At 40.4% G+C, this 11,842-nt stretch overlaps 1 protein-coding gene across 2 annotated transcripts in view; it reads left to right on the top strand.

Moving 5' to 3' along the window:
- Positions 1-5,985: 5,985 nt before the first annotated feature.
- Positions 5,986-11,842, top strand: part of LOC306939993 (protein CutA homolog) — a 139,130-nt gene continuing 133,273 nt past the window's right edge. For both annotated transcript variants that reach the window (XM_079524857.1, XM_079524860.1), the window contains exon 1: positions 5,986-6,122. The gene's annotated coding sequence lies outside the window, so the exon portion shown is untranslated. The remainder of the gene's footprint in view (positions 6,123-11,842) is intronic.

Here is an 11,842-nt window from a genome sequence, read left to right as displayed (position 1 = left end):
AAAACACTAAATGAGAAAAAGAGGATGCACATCAGCAATGGTTTTCAGTGGAGTGCTAGACCCAAACTCCTGTATACAAATTAAAACAGAAAAAAAGGTAGCACATCTAGAATTTCAGTCATCTAAAATTTCAGCACGCCGTCCGGCTGGTTTGGCAACCAGCCAGACGGCGTGCCGCGGGTTCGACTCCCAAGCCCGACGGCCTTTGCCGTGTGTCACTCCACATCTCTCTCCCCCTTTCCTGTCTGGCTACTGTTCACTATCAATACAAAGAAAAGCCCCAAATAAAAAAACATCTGAAAATTCAAATAAATGGAGGACAAAGTACTAACATTTCCTTTTTTTTATTGGCACACACCAAAAAACAAATGCTTACGAATGCTTACACATTTAGCCTATGAGCCTTCATCATTACACTATTATGCATACAAAGGAGAAAAAAGGAATAACGACAGCAGTGAACTAGAAAAGCAGTTCCTACAGAAACTGCCCACTTCTGGGGTTTCTGGGTTTTACAACCAACTGTAGCACTCTATTGGATGATGATCATAATTCAAATTCATTATTATTACAGAAAAGTCAACAGAAAAGGTTAACAGGTCAACAAATAAGTTTACTCTAAAGGATAATATTTTTAATCAACAAACAAACCAGCAGCTGACCAACCAACCGATATGAATGAATGAATGAATGAATGAATGAATGAATGAATGAATGAATGAATGAAACCATATTCTAAGGTGAATTGCAAAATGTGCAGCTCTAGCGTAAAAATTAGAGAGTAAAAGAGGAGGGGGAAAAAGTGAAACAGCTTCTGAATTTCATGACATTCTACTCCATTTACATGCTTGACTGATTTCACACACACACCCTCCTTTCTCTCTTCCTCTGACTCTCTCTCTCTCTCTCTCTCTCTCTCTCTCTGTCTCTCTTTTGTATGCACAGATTAAACATAAATAAAAACTTAGTTAATTCAAAGTTATCAGTCACGGACCAACAAGGAATTAATGATACATTAAAATAACATTCCTTCAGCAAAAGATCAATGGAGTAATAATGAGATTCATACTCAAACCATGTCTAGATGACAAAATGCTTCCTTCAACTAAAACGGAAGTAATCATTTATGGCTACCGTAGCTCCCTCACTAGCCAAAACCATTTGGACTGTGTGGACATTCTTAATAATAGAAACATATTTATTCATATGTGTATTTGGATGGGACAGCACATATTAATGAACACTACACAAACAAAACTACTATAGGTGTGGTTTGGGCTTTAGGTCACTGGTTTGGGGACACCATGCGTCCAAATGGACCCTTAAGGCCTATTCATAGTTGAGTTTTCGGTGAAGAGGTGACCACCAAAAACTACAACATGACGTCATGTCGCGGTGGTCACCACTCACACAACACATCTCTCTGTTTTTACTAACCACCGGCCCGGGTCTGGTCAACTTCGCCGAAAACTCATGGACTATGAATAGGCCTTTAGGGGTGGGTCTGTATAACTCCAATCAAATCCAATCTCTTACAGGTCCATTTGGTTCCATTTAAACCCTGATGATTTAAAAGTGTAGAATGTAGTCAAAGAGAGAGAGAAAAGAATCACCCTTGAGGGGTGCAGCGAGGGCAGTAGCCTATTTAGATATCAGCCAGATGGCATTATTTTTTATTTGACCCTAAACAAACATTAAATTCCATAGACTTGGCTGGCCTATGACGTAATTTCGGAAAGCCATGCATTGGATGGACTAGCGACCCTCAAAAGCCATGCATCAAAAATGTTTTGATTGCTTTTAGGCCTATACATAAGGAGGACTTACATTGACTTAAATGGACTTTTCATTTCCATCTCAGTCAGTTACAAGTCAGCAAAGACCCTTGCTGTTTTTTGGCACTGAATGATGTTGATTAATGTGAACAAAATATACCACCACTTTAAAGCGCAAATAACATGCATTTTAATACTGCTTTTACTATTTAATATCGTATTGTCTATGTCTCTCAAAGTTATTTCTAATGGTTTGAGCCTCAATCACCACTCTGATAGAACCAGTCCTTGTCATTTATTTCTGGACTTTGAAAGCAGTTTTAGCTACAGTACCACAATGCCCTGAGGTGGTGGGGGCGCTGATATGCAGATTATTTAATATTTGAGTCATTATAATACTGATGCTAGATCAAACCAGGCTTGTTTCCATTCCATGCCAGCTTGGAAAATCAACAATGGTGGACATTGTAAACAAAGTGGAAATGCAAATTTGGAACTGAAGACTGAAGAAGAGGAGGAATTATACAAAGTAGGGTGACATTGATGACATCACGATGAGGACAAAATCAGTTGAGCTGTTCCTGAGAGCAATTTCCATTAAAGCACCCATATGATATGAAAGCCTGATTGTTCAAAATTGGTTATTTGTGGGGATAGAAAACACTGGGAGCCCCAAAAACACAAAATAAATTGAAAAAGTTTAATTTTATGTTATAGGTCCTTTAACCATTTTAACCCTAGCATCCTTATTCTGGGCAACTCTGTCCCTGACAGAAGCGTAGAAATAGCAGGTCTAACAGCTCACAATTGTGAGCTTGTAGATTGGCCATTTTCGATTCTCGGAACTGACTTAGTGTAGAGGGGGAAAAGGGAGAGGACCAAATACAGACCCTTGAGTCCTGACGTTTCGCCCGCCCTGTAGGCCAGGTGTAGCTATTCAGTGCTGAGGTGTAAAGCTGTGCTTAATGGTACACCGCAGCTATGGCCTTGCCCAGGGCAACCCTCCGTGGATTTGTCTATAGGGTTTTAAAAAGGTTAACGCTGTGAAACTATGCTATAGGCCTACAGTATTTTAGAACAAATGACTCATAGGAAACTGTTGAAAATGTTTCACTGCTGATCTGGAATTTGCTTTGAAGTATGAACATAATATTATCTAAAATAAAATAAAATAAATGATAGCTTATTAGGACAGTATAAAAAGTGATGGGAAGGAGGGAGCAACATTTAACTCTGAATCCAACTCTAGCTTTAACAAGCTTTCATTGGATCCAATTATCCAACTTACGTATTTTATACAAGCTGTTGCGTAACACCTAGCTTTGATTAATTCCTTACTCGCCACGAAAGACACTTTTCACACGAGTTTCAAACATCGTCTAACCTGAAAACCGCAGACCGCAGTGGTTTCAGTGGCTGAAAATGCAGCCAAGCAAAATGACAAATGAAATAACTAAAAAAAATATATGGGCCGTTGCTGTCACGAGTCTGATACATAAAGAAAATTATGAGTCTGTCAACAGGATAGTTGAGGGGGTAGAAAAAAAGATAAACTGAAAATTGCCTCAGCATTTCCTCACCCATGTCTGTTCTTCTCTCTGTGGATTATTATGCTAATAAAGGTGCCAGTGTGTGTGGAGTGGCACGGGCGGCACTACAGAGTATGATACAAGGGGTAATAAAAGCCTGTGTGGGTTCTCCCTGACACTTCCAGTTTGATACGACTCTCCTGTGGAGAGACAGGAAAGAAAGCACATCACCATAAAACCAGTACTGCTCCTCTGCCAGCCAAACCTCTGTGAAAAGAAAAATATAACCTTTGCCAAAAACACAACTTATAGACACACCAAAGTCACAAAACAAAACTGCTCAGCCAAAGGTGCCAAAGGTGGTCAGAGCAGGGGATAGGGGGGTAGGGGGTATTGAGGTATTTTAAAGGGGCTTTAGAAAACATACGTTTACCTTGCCATAGCAAAAGTGTCTCTTGTGTTTTTCCATTTCTTTGTTTCTCTGTTTGTTTTCGTCTGTCTGTCTATCCGTAAGTAGCCTTGCCGAGCCGTGAGGCCCATAGGGCAGGAGCCTATCTCCTGTTTCTGTAGCGTGAGGCAGCTTGATGTATACACCCCCTGGACATGACGCTAGTATGTCGCAGGGACTTACCCCCAATCCAACCCTTGATGCTGAGTGTCAAGCACTGGGTCCCATTTTTAGAGTCTTTGGTATGACCCGGCCGGGGATCGAACCCCAACCTCCAAGTCTCAGGGCGGACACTCTAACCACAAGGCCACTGAGCTGGTCTGTCTGTCTATCCGTACCTACAATTAAATTAACATTGTATTGGTCTGGAAGGTTCTTTCCGGAACCCAAAATGGTTCATCATCTATCTATGTCTATGGCATCACTCTGAACAACCAGTTTCGGTTCCAGTTGGAACATTTTCTGTTTGTGTGCACACTGGGCCAACTCCGCTCTGCTGCATGGGTGATGCTGGTGTCAGGGAGGGGCCGTAAAGCAACATTTACTCAAGAACTGCACTTAAATACATTTTTTTAAGAATTTTTACTTTACTGGAGTATTTAAAAAGGTCGGTACTCAAAGGGAAATATTGCACATTTACTCCACTACAATTATTTGATAATAATAATACTTTGTAGATTGCGATTACAAAACATAGGCTACCACTATACATTTCTAGCCTGGCTAATAAGCCAGACCGAATAGTGTGATTTGAGTCTGGCTTATTAGCCAGGCTAATACATTTCAGCCATTTGAAAATAGATCTACAAGCTCACAATGTGCCGCGGTGTGACACATTGTGAGCTTGTAGATCAGCTATTTTCAAAATTTGAAAACTTGTGAAATGGGACATTCTGCATAATGAGCTTTCTACTTTCTGGTACTTGATACCAATACTTATGTACTTTTACTCAAGTAATTTTTTTATTCTAGACTTTATTTCTACATTGCAGTATTGATACTCGGTCGCGGTGGGGGAGCTTTGCAGTTGGCACAGCAGCAGGCAGCGGTAGCCTCGCGTTGCGATACTAATATACCACTGCGCTGGGCTAATCCGCCTCGGGGCATATGCATATGCAATAGGGGCGGGTGAAGTGTGGCTGCGCCAGGCTAAGGCAAGCGGGCCCAATCAAAGTATTATCTCAGAGTGCTACACATACGTCCTGTAAGTAGACAAAGGCCTCACTCAGACCTTTAAAACATTGCTGCATGCTTGTTGTATGAATGCTGTGAGTGTCATGGCCGCCCCAATGCATTTCCAATGGAAGTCACATGGTTTGTAGTCCACATTTTGGACTACAAGCTGTTGTATGGCTTTCGGCTGTGTTTCGACTGCGCCCCTCCACCTCATACAACACAAATGTTGTGTCAAACCATGTGACTCCCATTGGAAATGCATTGGGGCAAGCTGTGTCACATCCTTTGTATACAACAAGCATAAATGGTAAATGGTAAATGGTGCATTTATATAGCGCCTTTATCCAAGGCGCTTTACATACTTCACCCATTCACACACACATTAATACACCGATTGCGGCGGAAGCCATGCAAGGTACCAACCAGCACATCGGGAGCAATTTGGGGTTCAGTGTCTTGCCCAAGGACACTTCGACATGTAGACAGGAGGAGCCGGGATTCGAACCGCCGACCCATGGATCATTGGACGACCTGCTCTACCTCTTGAGCCACAGTCGCCCTAGCATACAGCAATCTGTTGCGACAGTGTGAGTGAGGCCTTAGAAATAAAACTAGTGTTGACTAATCATTACAAGTGGCCCTTTTTTAAACTAGCTCCTCTCCACTATATAGCCCTATACACACTTCACCTCAGCTTGAGCATAGATGTAGAAATAATAGAGACGGCACCGGGATTCCCCTCCCATCCAGTGCCCTCTCTGTTATTTATTCACCTTTTTCCTAGTGTGTGTGCTCCACTTCCTGTCGATTTCATTGGACATCATTGGTCATCTGACCAGTTTCATTGGATTTCATTGGATCAAATCGACAGGAAGTGGAGCACACACAGCCTAGGAAAAAGGTGAATATATCTATGCTCAAACCAAGTGGAAGTGTGTAGGGCGAGTGGCGAGGAGCTAGTTTCAAAATGGGGGAGTTGCTCTTATTTTGAAGAGGAAGAGGAAGTCGGTTTCAGTTGTAGCCAAGCTGCCATGACAAGTTGTTAGTCTAACCAAGTTGTAAACAAGAACCCACGTGGATTAAACACAAGCTTTTAGCCAAAGTTCATATATTTACGATATGAGAAGCATGCAGCTGTGACTTAAACAATGTACACACTTTGGAAATACATTAAACATGGAACCTCCACAGCAGGTGAGTAGTAGTTAAGTCAGAGGCATTCACCCTGGAAATCTTAATTATAGCGGCTCTCATATAATGTTCTGTATTGTTACATATACAAATAATAAAGTGGTGAAAGAACATAACCAGCTGATCAGTCAGTCTATCATATGATTCTAAAGTAAAGGAGAAAAAAAGCTACTATAGTGTACCCGCATACGGCCTGTTTTGAAACCGAATATACAAAAGATATTTTGACACTACTTCTTTCACTTAAAGGAGGAAACTGATGACAAAAAGATACAAAAAGAGAGAACTATGACTCATTTCGACTTCATGTTGACATATCCGTGGTGCAGTAGATCATATCATGGAGATGCGGTCCGGTACGCTCTTAACCCATTTAGACCTGAAGACGTTTCTGCAAATGTCTTCTAAATCCTGACAGTTTTCTGAAAAGCCTATGTTTCTATGTCAGTCGTTCTTAAAGTTTTTCATGTCAAGGACCCCAAAAATATATGTAATTGGCCGCCGACCCCCATCTGAAAATATGTTGTTCCAGGGATCCCCCATGAAGCAAAGATTGAGTTAAAAACGATCGCTCTGACAGAATATATATTCAAAGATTTGCACCACATTTTCTCGATTTTTCAAAAATAGCAGACCTACAAGCTCGTAGCGCAGCACTCGGTGCCGCGCTATGAGCTTGTAGATCTGCTATTTTTCAATAGCTAAAGTATAACATAATTCTTAAAACACCAAAAGGGGTTCCCGCCCGTCACTACACCATTGGTTCTCAAAGTTGGGGTCTCAGCTGGTCCTTAGAAGGGTAGAAACTAAAATCAGCAGGAGAATGTATCATTCATATACTGTACAGTACTATGCTGCGTGAATAAACATACAATTTGATAGCATACAGTAGATCACCCAGGTTTTATGGTTTTTCAATCCCCACACGTGTATGTATAAGTGTTGCAACACTTGCAGAATATGAAATTTTAACGGTAATATTGTATATCGTATCGATATCGCAATATTTGGCATAAATGCCCCCTCAATGTCGCAACTCTGTCTATACTCTATGGCTCTGTTGTAATCCAAACGTACATGCGTAGCGTGTGGGTATAGGGATAGGGTGGCCTGGCTGGGTGTATGACTTGACTACCGCGGCCTGAATGATTCAGCCCTGCAGCCCTGGTGTGAGATATGATCTGGACAACAGATGTCAATATGAAGTTGAGGATAACATTGACCACTTCTGTGTCTTAGTCATACTTCTCTCTCCTTTTTTGTCATCAGACGGACAGCTTGGTCATATACTTCTCTCTTTGTTGACGTTTTGTTAACTCATCCTCCTGCCGTTAACCCAGTGGTGGAAAGTAACTAAGTACATTTACTCAAATACTGTACTTAAGTACAATTTGGAGGTATTTGTACTTTACTTGACTGTATTCCAATTTCCAATACATTTACATCTACTCCACTACATCTCAGAGCCAACATTTGTACTTTTACTCCACTACAATTATTTGAAAACTTTAGTTACTAGTTACTTTGGAGATTTACATTTTGATTAGAAAAACATACATTACTGTAACCACTTCAACCCTATATTTCATATTTCATTTAATTTCATATTTATTTATTTCATTTCAGTTATGGTTTTACATGATTATATTCATTTTTACTTTGTACTTATTTTTTACATAATTCCATACCAGAAAAGAAAAGGAGCAGGAAGAAGATAAATCTTATTTATACCTGCCCCTATCATTAAAAAAAACATCTAATTGATGCTGCTACCAACCATACATTTTATATCACCATGATTACATCAAATAAAAAAGAAAGAAAAAACAACAAAGACAAAGAACAGAGAGCTCAACAAGAGAACAAACAAAAAACACTGAGGAAACAAAAGAACACTTATATGATGTTATATCTAACCTTCTAATTCATATATTATATTTTTTTCTTTTTTAAACACTTTCTTAAACTGAAACACTGTTGTACAACTCTTCAACTCTTCTTTTGTGAATTCCATAACTTTATACCTGTAACAGAAGTGCACATTTAATTTGTTTTAGTGTAGTCCGAGCGAACAGATGTTTAAAATCATGTCTTCTTCTATGGTCCTCATCCTCCGAGCTAAACACAAATGACTTCTGTAACTGTATTGGTAATGATTTGTTTTTCGCTCTGAACACCACTAATAATGTTCGTAATTCAACCAAATCCATGATTTTCAAAACACCTGATAACATAAAAAGCCTATTGGTGTGTGCTCTGAAATCTTCTTTATAAATGATTCTTAACGCTCTTTTTTGTAACATAATCAAAGGAATCATATTACTCTTGAATGAGTTACCCCATACTTCCAAACAGAAAATAAAATATGGTAAAACCAGTGTACAATACAACATCCTCAATAAATTCGTATCCAAATCATATTTTACTTTGTTCAAAATAAAAATACTTTTGGCCACCTTGGCTTTTATATATGCTATATGATTTTTCCATAATAATTTCTCGTCTAATATAACACCCAAAAACCTAAATTCATTCACTCCTTTTTCAAATTAGAGAAAATCATAAACTTGTTTTTTTTTCTTCAAATTCAATGATTTTTATTAAACCACCTTTTTAATTTAACCATTTCATTTGTAATGCTTTCTGCTACACTTTTTAAGTTATCCCCTATATACATTTCGACCATTTGAAAATAGCTGATCTACAAGCTCACAATGCGTCGCGATGCGATGCATTGTGTGCGACCTCTCTTTTCTATTCAAATATGAATATAAACTGGAAAGGTTGCAATTTTGAAAAAGTGCAAAGTGTGGTTGCCGCAGTCGCTTACATAGGCCGCTCCCACTAATATTGCCAGCCAATTACAATGTCGCGTCACCCCTGTGATCATGTGTAAGTAATTCGAGGGGATTTATCCCCCAAAAATCATGTTTTTGCACCATACGGTTACATTTTTGGCATTTGCGGCGCCCCCTATGGATGAAAATAGAATTGCTTTTGGCTTTTGGTTGATTGAACCACCCGTGACAAGTTTTTTGTAAAGTAGGCCCCTCCTGCTAACTTCGGACGACGATTACGGCCGAACGATACGCACTAACAAAATTCCATCATGTGTACAGATTTTTGTGAGATTTGGACAAAATCTGTAGGAGGAAAAGCAAAAAGTGTGTTTTGGAGAAAATTCTAAATGGCGGAAAATCTATCATGACGCAAATGGCCTATATGGGGAGATGCATCATCACCCAAGGAATCCAGGGAATTTTTGTTTTTGATTTTACGACCTACGGTTCAAGAGTTATAAGCCAAAACGTAAAGTGGGCTGTTATAGCGCCACCATGAGGCCGACCGATAACATTATAAGTTAATTAATTTTAGTAATTATTATGAACCTACCCTCCAAGTTTTGTAACTATAGCCCTTACAGTCTCCGAGGAAAAAATACTTGAATGTGATTTTTCGCACTTTCCCATTCATGTCAATGGGGAAATTTAATTCACTAATAAATTAATATCAATGAAACTATACAACATTTCTCTTAACAAAATACAAGCTCACGATTCCCGATGAAGCCGGTCAATTTTACATATGGCTCAAGTGTGTTCCACTAAAACTGTGGGAGGAGTAGCGGTCCAAAGTTTAGGGTTACTCTAGCATAATAATAAAGTGTTACGATTACAATAGTCTGGTTGCCCTGTTAGGGCAACCACACTAAATAAAAACACTGTCCTGAACAGAGAAGCACAAGTGAGACAAGCGGAGGAGTCCATTTTAAAGGAGTGCAGTCGATGAGCTCGACTCATCTGACTGGAGTAGAGCCAGCCAGTGGGTTAATAAGGTGAGGATTGTGGGGAATGGTCAAGTCTCTGGGCTGAACTTTCATTAAGAACTTACTTGGATTCAAATCTCTGTTGAGAGTATAGGGATTAAAATGTGGACTGGCTGTTGGCGACATCCGCTGTGTTCTACCGGAGAGGGAAGGGGAGGAGGAGGCAGGGGAGTGGCGGGGAGGCGAGGCGGGCACAGAGGTTGGTGAACCAATAGAGGGTATGCGCATGCTTAAAGTGAATGGCACATCGAGTGGCAAATCGAGTGGCAAAGCAACATGCAAAGTGAGTTTAACATTGTGTAACGTTGTTTAATGCAATCAGATAGGACTTTTCTGTTTGGATGCATGGGCTGTCGAGGCCAGAAAGTAGTTTTTTGCCACTCAGTAGGCATTCCTGCATAACTTCCGGGTTTGATGATGATGTCACGCGCATACCCTCTATAGGGACTACCCTATTGTGCTGAATATAAGACTGTTTTTTTCCAATAGAAATAGCCTACAAAACAGGAAAAAAGGGAGTCGTCTTATATTCAGCACACACAGTATCTCTATAGTTATGTGATCAACACGGCTCTGTCATGATTCCATCCCGATTGGCTAAGATTGGCTTCCAGAGTTTCCAGGATTGGTCCGTTTTGAACAAAATGCCTCAAATCATGAACACAGTGTGAGGTGCAATTTCCGTGAAATTGTGCATGCACAATCCCTCTAGGCTGTGGACAAAATGTCACTTGATTTCTTTTTTTTTTAAACGGGCCAATTCACATTTTTACCTGTACTGTTTCTATGTGAAACTCTGCACGCACACTCCCTAGAGGCCAAGGAGACGCTCACATTGGCAAGAGCTACCAGGAGGCCTGTGCTCCAAGGAGCACTTTTGAGTGGTGTAAACCACTCCTACAACTGGCTTTGTTGAGTGGTGTAAACCATTCCTACAACTGGCTTTGTTAGTGCAGAAAAAATTTGCATGGTTGCTATGTCCACCCTGTACACCCGGGTGTGATTTCATTATTGAGTGGTGTAAACCACTCCTACAACTGGCTTTGTTAGTCTGTGCAGAAAAAATGAGCATGGTTGCTATGTTCACCCTGTTCACCCGGGTGTGATTTCATTACGTCAGACATGATTTCATTACGTCAGGCAGGCTATATTACACCACTCAGTTCACACGGGTGTGATTTTTAGTTTACGTGTCTGTCTGTTCGTACCAAAAAATGAGCATGGTTGCTATGGTCACCCAGTTCACCCGGGTGTGATTTCAGCTTTGTTAGTTTACGTGTCTGTTCGTACCAAAAAATTAGCATGGTTGCTATGGTCACCCAGTTCACACGGGTGTGATTTCATTACGTCAGACATTACGTCAGACCACAGTTGATCAGTCTATATAAGACCTTACACCACTCAGTTCACACGGGTGTGATTTTTTCTAGTTTAAATTCAATTTTACAGTATGTGTGAGGAAGCTGCTTACCTTTAATTCTCTCCCCTCTTCTAACTTCCTCCACGTTATTAGCCTACACTCCCGAGTCCCAACAGAGTGGTTGGGGGACTAGCAACCGCCACCACAGGGCTCCGTCAAACGTTGTCATTGGACTGTCATTGGATCTCTGTATGTATGTATAGTATTAATAATTGTATTTTACCGACGGCACAGGTGGGTGGCCCTGGGCCCCAAATGCCTCTGGGCCCCAACGCTTGTCTGCGTCAAGCAAGTAACGTCCCTGGAGACGGGTCTCACTAACCTGTTAAAACCGGTGTTATTTTTAGACTTTTTTTTGGCATTGGCAATTCAAAAATAGCAAATCTTAAAAGTGTGAGATTTGCTGATTTAGAAGGCATAGCCTAACTGTACACCTTGAACAACTTGAACTATCACCTGAATGACGCTGAAATGATG

This window comes from Electrona antarctica (assembly GCF_951216825.1).
Source record: "Electrona antarctica genome assembly, chromosome: 16".
Taxonomy (NCBI): domain Eukaryota; kingdom Metazoa; phylum Chordata; class Actinopteri; order Myctophiformes; family Myctophidae; genus Electrona; species Electrona antarctica.
The sequence above is the reverse complement of the archived record's forward strand: the minus strand, read 5'-3'. Positions and strand labels throughout refer to the sequence as shown.